At 33.9% G+C, this 17,142-nt stretch overlaps 1 pseudogene; it reads right to left on the bottom strand.

Annotated features, from left to right (window-relative positions):
* Positions 1-986: 986 nt before the first annotated feature.
* On the bottom strand, positions 987-3,714 carry LOC111408477 (annotated as a pseudogene).
* Positions 3,715-17,142: the final 13,428 nt, after the last annotated feature.

Genomic DNA, 17,142 nt, shown 5'->3' with positions numbered 1-17,142 from the left:
CCATGACTTCATCACCATAAGGTCAACCACAACCTAGAAGACAAGACTTAGGGCCTGTTTGATTCTGAATAATTTAATTTATGTATTGCTACAGTATCATTTTCAACTACACATTCACACAAAAAAATATTCTCCATTTAGTCATAATTTTTTTTCCTATTTTTAACAATATATTCTCCTAAAAATAACTATTTAAAACCTTTTTCCTGGAAAAATGGTTGTCAAATAGGCACTTAGTCTACAGATGGGATTGCCTAACTAGAGGGACACATCATCCCAAAAGCAAAGTATATTTAATGTGATCTCACCTCTTTGAACAAAACAATTAAATATTATCTTACCTCTAAATGCCTCCTTAGTAGAGTCTATTGAGAGAGATCATAATCTTCAACCACTGTGTTCTTGTGGGGTCATTGATTGACAAAATTTCTTAGTTGTATGGTATCACAGATAAGTAAGAAGGTGATGAATATGCACTATAACAAAATTAGTCTGTTGCAATGGGCAAAAAAACGTTGCCAAAGATCTTTTGTAACATTTGGATGTATATTACGATTTTATATATTCTCATAGGGTAAAAGAATACGACAATGTTCATTGCATATTGCGAAAGGTACAAATGAGTGTTGCCATTTATTTTTCTTTTTGAAATGTTCAATGAATGTTGCATTTATACTTTTTGCAATGTTCTCTTCCTGCTGTCTTCTTTACCTTTTGCAACGATTAAAATTCATTATGGTTGCGTTTTTACAACCTTTTTTGGCATATTGCCTTTGTGTCTTAATTTGCAATATATTTTTTTAATGTTTTGCCTTTGCTTATTTATTTATTTATTATTATTATTATTATTTTTTTTTTTTTGGCAACGTTATTTGTATGTTGCCTTTGCTTTTTAGTATTTTTTTTCTGGGCACGAGAAGCAAATTGCAAAGGATAAAATGGAAAGTATTATAAGACGATATTTTCTGGTAGCAAAATTTTGAGATCTATGTAGAACCACTGGCACCCTTTCCATTCTTCCTCTGGAGTTTCTTCGTGTAAAACTCCAATTCTTCGCCCTCCAAAATATATCTAGCAAAATCAATTTCATACCACATTAGGAAAAATGACTGATTATATAAAATCAGATAAAGGAGAAGAAACTGTGTAAGCATGCAGTTAACAAACTAAGTGACCAAAGAAGTATTTACCAGATTAAAGTCAGTAAAAAAAAAAAAAAACCTTCTTCTTCTTAGCAGACTCAAGCTCCTGCTTTTTTACCAATGCTCATTCATTACTCCTCTTTTGTTTCTCAAGTACACGTTCTGGAACAATCGGCCCTCCCTTCTCCATCTCTACACCAAACATAAATAAATTTATCACCTACTCAAAAAAAGGAACCCCTTTTCAGCTTCAAATAAAATTGCAATAACCAACACATCAAACAAATGAATTATGATGTTCATTTACACGAACTGATTTATACAACTTAACAATAGACAGAGTAACGAATAAAGTTCAATTTTTTTTACAACAATAAAAGTTGTTATATCTTATTTTCTTCTTATAAGCTATATGAGGCACCTGCAAAGAGTGAAGCCATCTCCAATGGAAAGATGAGCCAAACCAAAACGAGAATCAGCTGCTAAGAAAGTGTTCAAGTCTCTGATGTGCACTCTATTTGCTTTGTCCACTTTATCGTCTGATAATGCCGTTGTAACAGTCCATAATGTGCGTCACAATCTATAACTCCACCAATTTTCACTAGTTTAATCAACTCTTCATGGTAGTTCACACAGTTTTCTTTATCAGCATCCACAAATGCAAAATCGAAACACACAGTTTTCTTTATCAGCATCCACAAATGCAAAATCGAAACTCTCTTCTTATCCATAGTTTTCATCAAGAATAAGCAGAATTATTCTAGAACTTATTCTTTTACAGTGGCCCAGTTTAAAGAAACCATACTTCATATATATGTTGCTTCACTGTCGTTGAAGTTTATTAAAAATAATCTCGTTTAAAAGCTTAAATAATTAGATAGAGACTTACATTGGATAGAAATCCCTTAAGAATAGTCATGGCATCCGAATCAATGAATTGCCTTTTCAATAAATCCTGTCTCATATGCTTCTCGATTGGCATCCATTGCCATTATCTATAAAAATAAGAAAATAAATATTCGTAATTAGTAATGGTAAATAATTGAACCAAATTAATCGACTTAGATATTCGATATTGGTAAGTAAATTAATTTTGAGTAAATTATTATTATTCTTAGTACTATTACTACTACAACTACAATTTTTGAAACGTAATTAACTTTGGCATCATTTGGGAGAGCAAAATCAGTAGAGAGAATTGAGTAACCAGTAAATACTCCAGATTGTATTATCTCCTATTAGTAAAAACCTATGCTAAAACAAATAATCCAATTAATATCAACATCCATTAAAAATAAACAGCGTTAAGAATAAAATATCAAATTCACAAATTTTATAGAAACCAACCCACTGTATACAGGTCTAAAGACATGTTTGACTTACTTGACAGTATGACAAGTTAAATACTCCTTCACCATTGAGAGTCTTGTATAACAAACATGCTCTAAACCATCCTTGCATTCACTTAATACAATCCAACATATGAATTTTAACTAAAGAAAAACAAGAACATATATTCAAAGGGTTAATTTCACAAACGGTCACTGAAGTTACAAATTTGCACCGACGGTCATTCAAGTTAGAGAGCGGTTTCAATAATGGTCACTGAAGTTTGTAAACTTGCACAAATGGTCACTTTAGTTACTAAAATGATTATAATTCAAATTTAAGGACCAAAACACGTGACCATACAAAAGGAGGACCGCAAGTGCAAAATTATAACCTTAAAACACCCAAACCCTTTGGAAAGCTTCACAACCAACTTCCAGCTTGCTTGGGGCCGAAAATGGGGGGAAATTTGGGAGAAATTCTTGCCTAATCATCCAATAAATTGTACCCAATCCTAGGTGAGCTTGAAATCAAGAACCCAAATCCTCAAATTCTTCATTTTTCTGGAAAAACCGCAAAAGAAAAAAAATTCTGTAATTTTTTTGGCAAAATCGAAGAGTAGCTTACAGTAGAAATTTTTCTGGCAAATTTTTTTCTGCAACTATATAAGAAGCGAAAGAATCTTCATGCAAAGTTTGATTTGGCTTACAGTAGAAATTTTGATGCAAAAAATAAAACAAAGTGTTCAACTCTACAATGCATAACCCAATCCGCCCAACTAGCAAGGAAAATTTTGTGTCTTCAATCTCTTCTTACAATTACTACCTACTAAAATCCTTACATTGGCATCTGACTATTTCATATCTGAAAGTCATCAGATATCTTATGCTTCTCTTTTTGATTAGTCTTTTTCAACTCCTTGAGACTTTTTTAGCTTTGCCACGAGAACCCACATGTTTGCGACTTCATTCTCTAGGTAGGCTTCTCTTTGTTTAGATTCTTCAACTTTCCTCTGTAAATCAGCTTCTCTTTGATCCTTTTCAACTAGAGCAGCTTCGTATGAAAGCTCTTTTTCACAACTCAGGGCCATTTCTCTCTTCATATCTGAGGCCAACACACTTTGCTCATGTCGTTTCACATGACCATCTCTCCTGCCATTCCTGTTGGCAATAGTGTTTCGGCGCTGAGTTGGAGAATTTTTTTGCACTTCCAGCTCACCAACTAATTTTTCATTGTGTTTCATTAGTTTTGCAACTTCCTCAGACAGGGGGTACTTTTAAGTTTGACCCAATCAAATGAGCTAAATTCTATTTTGACTTTCAAAATCATGAATATTATGACATTGACCTCTTGTATGGTAAAAGACAAAGATACCCTTAAATATTTTGTACAATTACAAAACAATATATTGTTGAAAGGACTATAGTACCTTTTTAGTTAATAATTGAAAACCAAACATTTCCCCACTTATAAAAACTTCAAAACGAGCTTCCAACACAGGAAAAACTCTCATCTTTTCATCTGTTTGAACCTCAAAATCTAGAAGAACTTTGGAACGTTGAAGCCGGAAATTTTTTTCATATCAATTACTTCAAATCGGTAAGTACATTTACACATGTTTAATTTCGTTTTCGGTAAATTAGTATACGTTTAAATAGAGAAATTTTATATCGACATAGATTTTTTTTAACAGATCTTACCTATCAAAAAAAAATTAAACAAATGTATAACTTTAGAACGGTATTCTCCTGCGCAAAAACAGCCAAACTGGGTGTTTTGGCTTAACAAACAGCCAAACAGTCGGAAACAGTCTGACTGCTTGGTTGTTAAACAGCCGACTGTTCATCTGTTAAACAGCCAATTAACCGACTGCAGCTGATTTTTGTTGGCCTTTTTCTTATAATTAATAAATGAAGTTGATTAAAACCATTTCCTCATGCAGATATGATGATTCCCGTGTGTTATTTCAGTGATTTCGAATTGAATGAAATTAATCGATAGGAATGGAGATGGACGAGTGACATACGTGGTTGTATTGCAATTCCCGTAACAGAGAGTACACCATACTTAGAAATGTACCCGATTTGCAAAATAAGCTGAATGTCGATCAATCTCAATACGATATGCAATTGAGATGTCTATTCAACGGTTATGGAGATTCATCCATTCCGATGCCACCGGTATTCGTTACTAATGATGCTGAATTGAATTATCTATTAGAATTAAATAAAATGCATCGAACTCCGACTGTTCTTGGTGTGACTTTAATTACGAAGGATATTATCGAGGGTGAACGCGAAAATTCAGATAGGGCAGATAACAATGATTGAGGTTTTTGGAAGACAGTGGAGATAGTTCCTGCGGATGATGTGGGTATTCCTGAGACAGTTGCTTCTGATCGTGATGTCGATGTTACGCGCAGAATTCCGTCGACAGTTGAAGACAATGAGAATATAAACGAGTTTACAAATGAGAATTTGATTGCTTTATCCCGACAGAGACACGAGCCTGGTGGGAGCTCACAGGTTGGAACAAGTGGACCGTCCTCCAATTCTTCCCGTGTGGCTCCCGATGATGAGGACTTGCAGGTCGAGCAACTGTTTGAAACTAAGAAAGATTTGCAGGAAGCTGTGCACCGGTTGGCATTAAAATATAACTTTGAGTTCAAGGTAAAGAAATCAAACAAGTCATTGTTGATAGTTGCAATTGGCGCTTGAGAGCAACTAAGATGAACACGAATGAGTGCTTCGTAATTCGCAAGTATTCACGGGAACATACTTGCGAAATGGGAATTCTTCGAAACGATCACAGGCAAGCTCGAGCATGATTTATTGGTCGACAGATAATGCACAAGTATCAGGATCCACGGACGATCTACAGACCTTCAGACATCATTAACGACGTCCATCGAGAGTACAGAGTGGTCATGAGCTATCAGAAAGCGTGGAAGGCCAAAGAATGTGCGTTGGAGGATTTAATGGGATCAGTTGAAGAGAGCTATGCTAAATTGGCTAGGTATTGCCATAACATGGGGATAACTAATCCTGGCACGGCATTTTTTATTGAGACGGGGGGCGATAATTGTTTTAAGTATTTCTTCATGGCTCTCGGACAATGTATTCGGGGTTTTCGAAATGCAATGCGACCCGTAATTCTAGTTGATGATACGACTCTGAAAGCTAAATATCAAGGCAAATTAATTATTGCTATATGTCAAGATGCCAACATCCAAATTTACCCTATTACATTCGGCATAGTCGACAGCGAGAATGATCTGTCCATACGTTGGTTCTTTTCTAAACTAAGGGAAGTGATCGGGGAAGTCGAAGACCTTGCCTTTGTAACCGATCAAGGACAGTCTATAATAAACGTATCGCTAAAGTTTTTCCCGGGGCACATCACAGGTATTGTATGTACCATATACAAGGTAATTTGAAGACTAGGTATCGGGGCACAGGCATCGTTTTATTGTTCAGGAGAGCAGCCGAAGCTTACAGTGCTGAAGAGTGTAATAAGTTCATGCTCGAGATAGGAAGTAAATCATTACCGGCGTTGGAGTATCTGACGAAGATGGGGATCGAACATTAGGCGCGGTCATACTTTCCAGGACGTCGATACAACATGATAACGTCGAATAACGCGGAGTCTCTCAATGCATTGTTTAAGAAGGATCGAGAGTTATCAATTCTTGCAATGATTGAGAACATTCGTAACAAGCTACAACAGTGGTTTCATGACCGACGTGCGACATCACAAAGTTGCACTAGCGCATTGGCCCAAACTCAAGAGGAGAAACTGTTTAAGGCGGCAGAGATTGCGAGGAAGTTGAATGTGGAAGCACTAGATGAGTTTCGCTTCTCCATGCAATGTGCACGTAATACGGCATATATGGTGAACTTGACTGATAACACACGCACTTGTACAAGATTTCAGTTGGAGAGTTTTCCATGTGAGCATGCAGTTGCGGTGGCCATGTATCGAAGCTTTGCTGCGAGAATGTTATGCTCTTTGTATTATACGACTGAGTCTTGGAGAATAGCATATATCGAGACTATATTTCCTCTGCCGAATGAAGCCGAGTGGGAAGTTCTCGAGCACATTCTCTCATTTCATAATTTGTTACCATCAGCAGTTGAACCGCGTGGTCCTAGACGTCCAAGTACATCTAGAATACCATCTAACGAAGAGTTTTCTCGACCGCGTAGGTGTGGCCGGTGCAGAGCCGTCGGTAATTTTGTACCAGTCAAATTTCCCTAAATGACGACTAGACAGGTACGTGAAATGAATAATATTTCCTTTTACTTTACACTGTTCAATATTTGTTATTTATAAATCTTCCATATATTCATATGAAAAAAATAGTTCCATACTCGGCATACGGGTAAAATAAAAAAATAATTAAATTTCCAATTTGAATGTTATATACATTGAACACAAATTTACAATTATTTCATAATAACAAAAAATAATTAAATTTCCAATTTGAATGTTATATACATTGAACACAAATTTACAATTATTTCATAATTACAAAAATAATTAAATTTTCAATTTGAAATGTTATATACATTGAACACAAATTTACAATTATTTCATAATTACAAAAATAATTAAATTTTCAATTTGAATGTTATATATATTGAACACAAATTTACAATTATTTCATAATTACAAAAATAATTAAATTTACAATTGAAATGTTATATACATTGAATACAAATTTACAATTATTTCATAATTACAAAAATAATTAAATTTACAATTGAAATGTTACATATATATAAATGAAATTTACGGGTCAGCATTAAATTCGAACAAATCACATGCTAGCTTCTTTTTCCAGTTTTGTATCCATGACTGGTTGATTCCATCAACCTTATGTCCTATACTTAAAAATTCAACGTACTTAATGGCAAATATGCCGCAGTCGTCGCTGCAATTGAACAAGAATGAATCAGTTCTGTACTGTGTAAATAAAAACTAAATCTGAAAGATGAAAACAACAAAATTCAAACACTTACCTTACGGACTGTCGCCCTGTCGTCATGTTTCGAACGATCCGTGCTGATCATCGAGCAACTCCAACACAGCAGTAAAACTCTCAAAGCTACTGTTCCAAGTAGCTTTCCCCGACATCCGTCTCAACTCTGCATCTAAATGATACTCCATCCTGCAAAAATTCAAATGTTATAGCATTGAACAAGAGATAACAAAAGAAAGCATAATCTCATAAAATTAAGAGAACCGAATTCTAACTACCATACAATCGCAAATATTACATTTGAAAAATATATTTACAAAACACAACAAATCAAATTAAATGTATTGTCAAAAAAATTAAAGAATATAAATATTATTTAAATAAATTGAAAAAAATCAAAGATTTTCATAAAAGAACAATAAAAGGAACAAAACAAATTGTTAATTTCAAACAATATTATGTATTCAATTATTAAATTATATAAAAAAGGAAATTATAAAAATTAAATCATTAAATAAAATAATTATTATTTGGAAAATATATTTACAAACAAAAAATTTCAAATTAAATACATTTTTGAAAAATGTAAAGACTATTTATATTATTTAAATAAATTTGAAAAAATAAATTAAAGATTATTTCGTAAAAAAAAATGAACATCACAAAATTGTTAATTTTAGAATATTTCAATTATTAAATTATATAAAAGACAAATATAAAAATTAAATAAATAATTACTTTACATTTTCAAAAAATGTAAAGTCCATTTATATTATTTAAATAAAATTGAAAAAATAAATTAAAGATTATTTCATAAAAAAAAAAAAGAATCAACATTGTTAATTTTACAATATTTCAATTATTAAATTATATAAAAGACAAATATAAAAATTAAATAAATAATTACTTTACCTTTTTTTTAAAATGTAAAGACTATTCATATTATTTAAATAAATTTGAAAAAAATAAATTAAAGATAATTTCATAAAAAAAAAAAAAGAATCAACATTGTTAATTTTACAATATTTCGATTATTATATTATATTGACAATGATAAAAAATTAAATAAATAAATAACGTAATTACTATTTAATGAAATAAAAAATTTAATTAATTACAAAAATTATAAAAAAAATTTAAAATTAAATATATATAACAGTCTGGGCCGTTAACAGTCGGCCCATACTATTAACAATCGGTTTACCCGACTGTTAACGGTCGGGGGCCGGGAATCGGCTGGAAATCGCCATTCCTGACCACTGAGCTCCAAAAAATGCTAAAAATTCACATTTTTCACACTCCCAGCATGTCCACAATCTAACTACTCATGCCCATGGATCTAATTAAACCGAAATTAGTAAGGAAAATTCTATAAACTTGCACATGGACCGCATTAACTGGAGAAAAGTGATGAAAACTAACTGGTTATTTTATTTCCGGTGTAGATGATGGTCGTTGCCGGTGGTTGATCGGTCAAATTTCTGGAGTCGGTGTCGGTCGGTCGGAGATTTTCAAACAGTGTGAAGGTAAAATAGCCTTTTACTGTGAAGTTTTTTTTTTTTTTAACTTAATTTGTTTTTTTTTAATTCATTTAATGGGTCAAAGGCCAATGTCAAATTTTGCTATAGTGGAAGAGCCATTTTCGTGTATTTCCTCCTCAAACAGGGCCTTTAACTCAACAGCAGCAGATGCTAATCCCTCTGCATACCAACGCTCCTCTGCCAGTTTATTGTTGTGTAGCTCTAATTCCTCTTTCACTCACCTAGGATTGGGAGCAATTTATTAGATGACTAGGCAAGATTTTCGCCCAAATTTTCCCCATTTTCGGCCCTAAGCAAGATGGAAATTGGTTGTGAAACTTTCCAAAAGGTTTGGGTGTTTTACGATTATAATTTTGCACTTGCGGTCCTCCTTTTGTATGATCACATGTTTTGGTCCTTAAGTTTGAATTATAATAATTTTTGTAACTAAAGTGACCATTTGTGCAAGTTTACAAATTTCATTGACCATTATTGAAACCGCCCCTAACTTGAATGACCGTCGGTGCAAGTTTGTAACTTCAGTGACCGTTTTGTAATTTTGGAGTAACTCCAGTGACCGTTTGTGAAATTAACCATATATTCAAATATGACTTCCCCAAGATTTTGTAAAGGAACCCTTCTAATTCTACTACATTATATTTAGAAAGGAATTTCAATTAGAGGGTTTAATCTTAGAAGTTCGATTATCCAATGTGCGCAGTGGCAGAGCCAGCACCCTACGAAGGGGCGCGATCGCGCGTGCCGACTCCATCGGAGTCTCCAGTCAATTCAGTGGCCGCCAGGTTGGCAGCAGACGCACCTGCGCGCAACAATTCCAGACGGAGGAACTCAGTTTCAGCCGAAACTAAAAGAGGAGAAGACGACCCCTTTTTTCATTTTTTCTTTGGGCTAATCTAATTGAAATTGGGCTTATTTTTAAAATTTTTTTTTTGGCCCAAATATGGAAATTGGATCCATTCAACGGTCCATGGATAATTGGATATATTGGTTTTAATTGATATTTCTCCCAACTCCCAAACCTAAAATCAGCCCTAAAATCGCAAACCCTTAGTTAGTTGGTCCCTTCCCTTATATAGATACTAGTTACCCACTTTGACTTACCCTTCAATTTCCATTCGAAATAGTAGCACTAGATGGAGGCGGTGAGATGAGCCGGTGAACGTGCGTGTCCGCCAGTGTGCTGTGTTCGAAGTCTTAAAGTTAGGGGAGAATCTTTGTTTTCTCCGACCAGACCAGAGACAGACTCCGAGGATCGAAGTCTGAGGTGAGCCGTGAGTGGCGAGGTCGAGCACGAGCAGCCAACAGTGTGCATTGTAGGTTGCAACATTGGTGATTGATTGGTGAGATAAAATTTTTTAAGTTCAATATTTAAAGTTGAAGAGTTGAATATTTGGTTAATTGAATTGTTTTGGTTGTCTGAATTCTAATTGTCTCAACTCTGTCTCTGTTGTTTGTTGACTGTTTTTATTGTGGGTTGACTGTTGAGAAATTGAGTGTTGCTGTGTTGACGACTTGATGTATTGTGTTTGTTGATTTGTGCAATTGTGCTGGTGCAACTGAAATTTGCCGACCCTTTGTTCAATTTGTTGTATGTTGATGCCTGAAGTGACGGAGTTGAGAGTTTGTTGAGCACTTGGAATCTTGGATGACTTGAGTTGAGTGACTCTGTTGGAGATTTGGAGACTTGAAGTGTTTATTAGCTTGAGTGTTGTACATGTTATTACTTATTACTTATTAATTATTAGTGATAGTGAATCAATGTTTAATTCATATCTTCGTAGCAAAGGAAACTAGGATTTAGGAATTATTACTAAGAATTGTGATTTTTTAATCAATTCTAATTGAAAAGGTTTGTGTTGATAGACATATTTCAGTTCCCAATATGGAAGATATTGTAGTATTGAAAGGTCGGCCTAGGCGTGCAGCTCAACAAGTGACTTATTATCATCGCTTTTATGTTGATTTGTTTTGTCATGTTATAGACTCAATCTTACAAGAATTAAATGATCGTTTTTCAGAAACAACTACTGAGCTCTTTGATTGCATTTCGTGTTTAAGTCCAAGAAATTCATTTGTAGCTTTTGATCAGGCTAAATTGGTACGTCTTGCCCAATTCTATCATTTGGACTTCAATAGTGACGAACTTTTATTGCTTAGACCTGAACTTGACAAGTTAGTTATGCTTATGAGAATGGACAAAGCTTTCTTTAATCTCAAAAGCATATCTTGTGTAGCTCAGAAGTTGGTTGAAACTAGAAGTAGTTGTTATTTTCCATTGGTTTATAGGCTAATCACCTTGGTTTTGATATTACTTGTCGCACATGCAAGTGTTGAAAGGGTATTCTCCACTGTGAATTTAATCAAGAGTGACTTGCGCACCAAAATGGGAGATGACTCGTTGAATGACCATTTGGTGGTTAATGTGGAGAAAGATCTTTTAAAAAAAGTTAAAAATGAGGCAATATTGCAACGTTTTCAAAATATGAGACCCCGTAGAATTCAGTTGTCTAAGTTTACAGTTACAGAGTAAGATTGTATCGTATATTTTATTATTATTTTGAGTTGTATTGAACTATATTTTCATATGTATATAATGTTTTCATATACATCGAACAATTTTTAATATTATTTAATCAAATTTTAGCACGATCGTTGATTATCGGTGGTCAACGATCAATGGTCAAAGTCAAAGTCAACCGCCCTAGCTGAACGTAGAACCTCGATCCACCCCGGAATGTGCGCACAATCTTGCCAGGTTCACCACAACAGGAAATATTTTCCATGCCATTAAGGCAGTCTATGCTAATGTACACTACAAACATTAGTAGCAATTTCAACAGATATCTAAAACACACATGTTGAAGTTTGAAAATATTGCTCAGCTAGAGAATTGGCACAGTCAGCAGGAAGCAAGCCAGCTAAGTTCAGTGACATGGTAGCAACGGAAGAGTATAGAAGAAAGGTTAACACTTTGTTATTGTACAGCTTGAATTTTCTGTTTTGTAACTACATTCTTTGTATAGAATTAGTTAGATATATATTCCTTTACAGGTATATAGAGCTCAAATTTGTACATTGAATGTGTAGATTGAATGAATACAATTCTTACATTTTCACAATTTCTCTACATTAGAATTTTATTCTTCAAAATCTGATAAGGTATCAAAACTATAAATGGAAGAATCCAATATAGGGAATACAAATCCCTCTCCAAACACCAACCTCAATCCAAATCACAGCCAAAACATACAGCAGCCTGGTGGAAGCAACTCAGGAGTTTTTCCTCATGACCCAACTCAACCCAGCAGTCCTTACTATATCGGCAGCAATGATGGAAGTGCTGTCATGCTTATTACCCACATTTTGGTTGCCAGCTACTATTACTCCTGGGCTCGTTCAATAAGAAGGGCATTAATGATAAAAAGAGAGCTCAGGTTCATAGATGGCAACCTTTTTGAGGTAAAAGATCCATTAACAGAGTATTGGCTAAGGCATAAAGAAGTTGTTAAACATGGATGCAAAATGCTATAGTAGTAAATATCTAGAACAGTACTCTTTACGCTGAGACAACTCATTTTCTTTGGCTTGACCTTGAGCAATGTTTCTCTCAGCAAAATTTCCTCACACATTTTTGAAGTCAAGAAGGATATCACAGTCTTGATGCATAATCAAGACCCTGTAAGTGTTTACTTCTCTAAACTCACAATCATTTTGGATGAATTGCCAAACTACAAAAGTATTCCTAACTATGCAAGTGGAGGCTTAAAGATTGTAGTTCAAAACTAGCTAAGGAATTGGGTTATGAAATTTTTAATGGGATTCAATGAGTGCTAAAAGATAATCAAGGCCCAAATTTCGTTGATTAAGCCATTTCCTAGCCTGAATGAAGTCTAATCCCTAATTCAACAAGAAAAGAAGAGACGGAAATATTCAACCCAAGTACCATAAGTTCTGACTCCATGCCTCTTCTCAGTAAAAGAAACTTTAGAGAAGAAGGCAAGCCAAATCTTTCATCACAGAAAAATGATAGATATTACTGCACTTAATTCCAGACCATTCTCTTGAATGTTGCTTTAAGACAAACCCAAGTAGACTAGTTTGCTCTTATTGTCAAATGCAAGGACGTGATGCAGAAAAATGCTTTAAACTCCATGGATTTCCACCAGGGCATAAGTTTAATGATTATGGAAAATCTGTTGCTACCATGGTTTCTACAAGCATGACTCTTACTGGAGAGGTAGTAAAGGACAATGGCAGAGTATCTCTAAATCACGAGCAGTACTCTCAGCTGATGGTACTCCCCAAGCAACAAACTCTCAACCTTTCACTTCTTTGGTAAGCAACGTTCGGCCTTTGTTACTCCTTTTTCAACTTATGAAAGGATCCATAAAATGTCCGGTATACCATCATGCCAAAATTCTTTCCATCACAAGCAAGAAAATATTTTTGATACTCCATGGATCCTTGATAGAGGAGCAACATATCACATGAACTTCTTTACTTATTTTTTACATCTAATCAAGCTAGTGTATCTTATTTTGTTACTTTACCAAATGGAGAAAATGTTCTTGTCTCACATGTAGGAACCGTCAAATTTTCAAAATCTCTCACTCTCCATGATGTTCTTTAAATTCTTAGCCTTACCTCCAATATAATTTCTACAAAGAAACTTGTTTAATCACTAATCTGTTTGTAAGTGTTATGCCTTAGGTCTAATCAACTTTGAACATAGGCACTTTTAATATATAGTTGATGCAATTTTATAGAAGATTAATTATTTAATTAATATTCAATTAGATTAAATAATAAAGTCCGTAGATTCAAAATCTTGGTAATTTTTTTAATCACAAGGAGTTGTGATTGTGATATAAAAATTACATATTGATTGAATCTTAAAGCATTCATGGTCGTAAATAATAATGAGATACGAATGTCGTTGCTATGGACAGACCATTACGTGTGACATTTCTTACTTGTGAAGTAAGTAGCTAATCTCACAAGCTAAAGTGTGGTAACACTTGAATGAATACGTGGATATTTTGTTATAAAATAAAATATTGGAGACCCACTGGGAAGTTCTACATGGATAACTATTTGAGTGTCAGTGGTTAATCTCTAATGTTCGGTAGTGAAATTGGTCCTTTGACTTGAGGTCATTATAGTGCCTTATATGAGGGCGGTCATACTTTGGTGATGTTGGATGTTGCTCTGCCAAGGGATGATGTTGGATATTGCTCTGCCAAGGGCCGCTAATACGACATTGTTTGAGTATGTCAAGAATCATATGAAGGTTGCTAATGATCAATAGAGGATTCATCACTCTTAGATAGTAAGAGATTATGATTTACATTTCATTTAGTTAAGTTGATGAAATTTAAGCATAAAGCTCTTGAAAGGTTCAATGGATTCAAGCTAGAAGTAGAGAAACAAATATGTAAAGATATCCTCATACTAAGATCCGATCAAGATAAGATATCTTAAAGATGAAATTTTATATTATCTAAAAGAGAATGAGATTATCTTGCAGTGGACTCCTTTACATATGTTGCAACATAATGGTGTATCTAAAAATAGAAATTGTGAACTATTAGATATAGTGTGATAAATAACAAGTCATGCAAACCTTCCAAAATTGTTTTGGGCTCATGCACTGATTGAAATGTGCTGCACACTAAGTCATGTCCCATCTAAATCAGTCGACAGAACTCCGTACGAGTTATGGAAAAGGAAAAGCCCAACTTATTTCATGTAAAAGTTTAGGTTGTGACATTTATGAGAAGCGCGCTAAATCGGATAAGTTTGAGACTATATTTGATAAATACATATTTGTGGGATATCTAAAATAGATATTTGGATATCAATTCTATAACCCATTGAGAAGAAAGTTTTTGTCCCACGATATATCGTTTTCTTAGAGAAAATGTTTACTCTAGGAGATAACAGTGGGAGCAAAATAAAAATTAAAAGAGTTCAAGAGTCCATAGATATTGTTGACCAGGTAGATGAATCTGAGTTTGATCATATACCTGATGAGGGACACACTTTTGATCAGAAAGTAGAGACTCTTGAGAACATGACGGCTACATTTAAAACTAGTAAGATCATTCGACCTTCGAAAATGTGCGAATTCACGGTTACTAATCAAGTATTATTAATCGAGATGATGGACCTACTAATTACGTAGAAGAAGAGTCAAGTGTTGACTCAAATAGCTGGCATGAGGTCATGAAATCCAAAATGAATTCAATGTATGAAAACAAGGTTTGGACCTTGGTCGATCTTCTTGATGGGATAAAACTCATATGTTGTAAATCCTTTACAAGGAAGAGGTCGATATGGATGGGAATATCTATACATACAAAACAAGGCTAGTAGCAAAAGGTTACAAATAAAGACAAGTGTTGACCTTAATAAAGCCTTTTACCTGTAGCCATGCTGAACTCCATTCGGATTTTGGTTGCAGTAGTTACATATCGTGACTATGAGTTAAAGCAAGCCTCTTGGAGCTGAAACATTCAATTTGATGGAAAAATTAAAAGGTTTGATTTTATCAAAAATGAAGATAAACCGTATGTTTACAAGAAGATGGTGGAAGCATTGTAGCATTCCTTATATTATATATATAAGACATAATATTAATAGGAAATGACATCCATACTTCTCAGCGTTGAAATAATGGTTCTTAAAGGATTTCTTCATGAACGATATGAGAGAAGTAACTTGATTCATGAAGATAGATCTAGAAGATTGCTTAAGTAATCCCAATCTACACAGATAAAATCTTGAGAAGATTCTATATAAAGAAATTGGCTTATTCTTAAGCGGTGTGTTGAAAATGATCGAAACATGAAATAACCATTGATTCAAGAGCAAAAACCTAACACACGATTGCTTTAGAAGCAGCAAATAGTTGCAGTGTGGATCAAGATGTTTATTAATGCACTCAAAGTAGTTCTTGATATTGTTGATCACATGTCATTGTATTGTGATAACAATAGAGTCATCGCACATGTAAGGGAATTAAAGTCTCATCAATGATCCGAACATGTGTTAAAGTGGTATAATCTCATCAGAGAGATAACACATAGAAATGAAGTAAAGAAAGGAACGAATTTCCACAATTGATAATATTGTAGATCCACTAACAAATTGTTTTCGCAGTATAAATATGATCGTCATGCATGCTCTTATGGTATTAGATACATAAATGATTGGATCTAGTGCAAATGGGAGTTTGTAAGCGTTATGCCCTAGGTCCAATCAAATTTGAACATAAACACTTCTAATATATAGTTGGTGCAATTTTAGGAAAATTTTATTATTTAATTAATATTCAATTGAATTAAATAATAAAGTCCGTAGACTCAAATCTTTGTAATTTATTAATCATAAAGAGTTGTGATTGTGATACAAATTAGATATAATTGAATCTTCAATCATCTGTAATTGTAAGTAATAACGAGATATGAATATCATTGTTACGAATAGACCATCACGTATGACATTTCTTACTTGTGAAGTAAGTAGCTGATCTCACAAGTTAAAGTGTGGTGACACTTGAATGAACATGTGGATGTTTTGTTATAGAACAAAACATTGGAGACCCGCTGGGAGATTTTACATGGATAACTATATGAATGTCAGTGGTTAATCTTTAACGTCGGTAATAGAATTGGTCTTTTGAATTGAGATCATCATAGTGCCTTATATGAGGACGGTCATACTTTGGTGATGTTGGATGTTGCTCTACCAAGGACCGTTAAGTATGTCAAGAATCATATGAAGGTTGTGAATGATCAATAGAGGATTCGTCACTCTTAGATAGTAAGAGATTATGATCTACATTTCATTCAATTAAGTTGATAACGAAATCTTTGGCCAAAGTATACTCATAAGTTGAAAATAAGTTTTTGACTTATATTGACTTAATAATGGAATGAAATATATGATCGATAATCGAGATTGACACACTTCCATAACTCGTAATTGATCGGATCATACTGATGAAGGGATTATAGTTTCACGGTAAACAAATAAGTTTGATTTTGTCATACCACATGACATTTTTCGTCACATGTATTACCCTAATACATTACTAGATGTCAATTTGGGATGACAAGTGTGAGTTGGTCTTAAATAAAAAGGAATG

This window comes from Olea europaea, chromosome 13 (assembly GCF_002742605.1).
Source record: "Olea europaea var. sylvestris chromosome 13, O_europaea_v1, whole genome shotgun sequence".
Taxonomy (NCBI): Eukaryota; Viridiplantae; Streptophyta; class Magnoliopsida; order Lamiales; family Oleaceae; genus Olea; species Olea europaea.
Note: the sequence above shows the minus strand (reverse complement) of the source record. Positions and strands in the feature narration are given on the sequence as shown.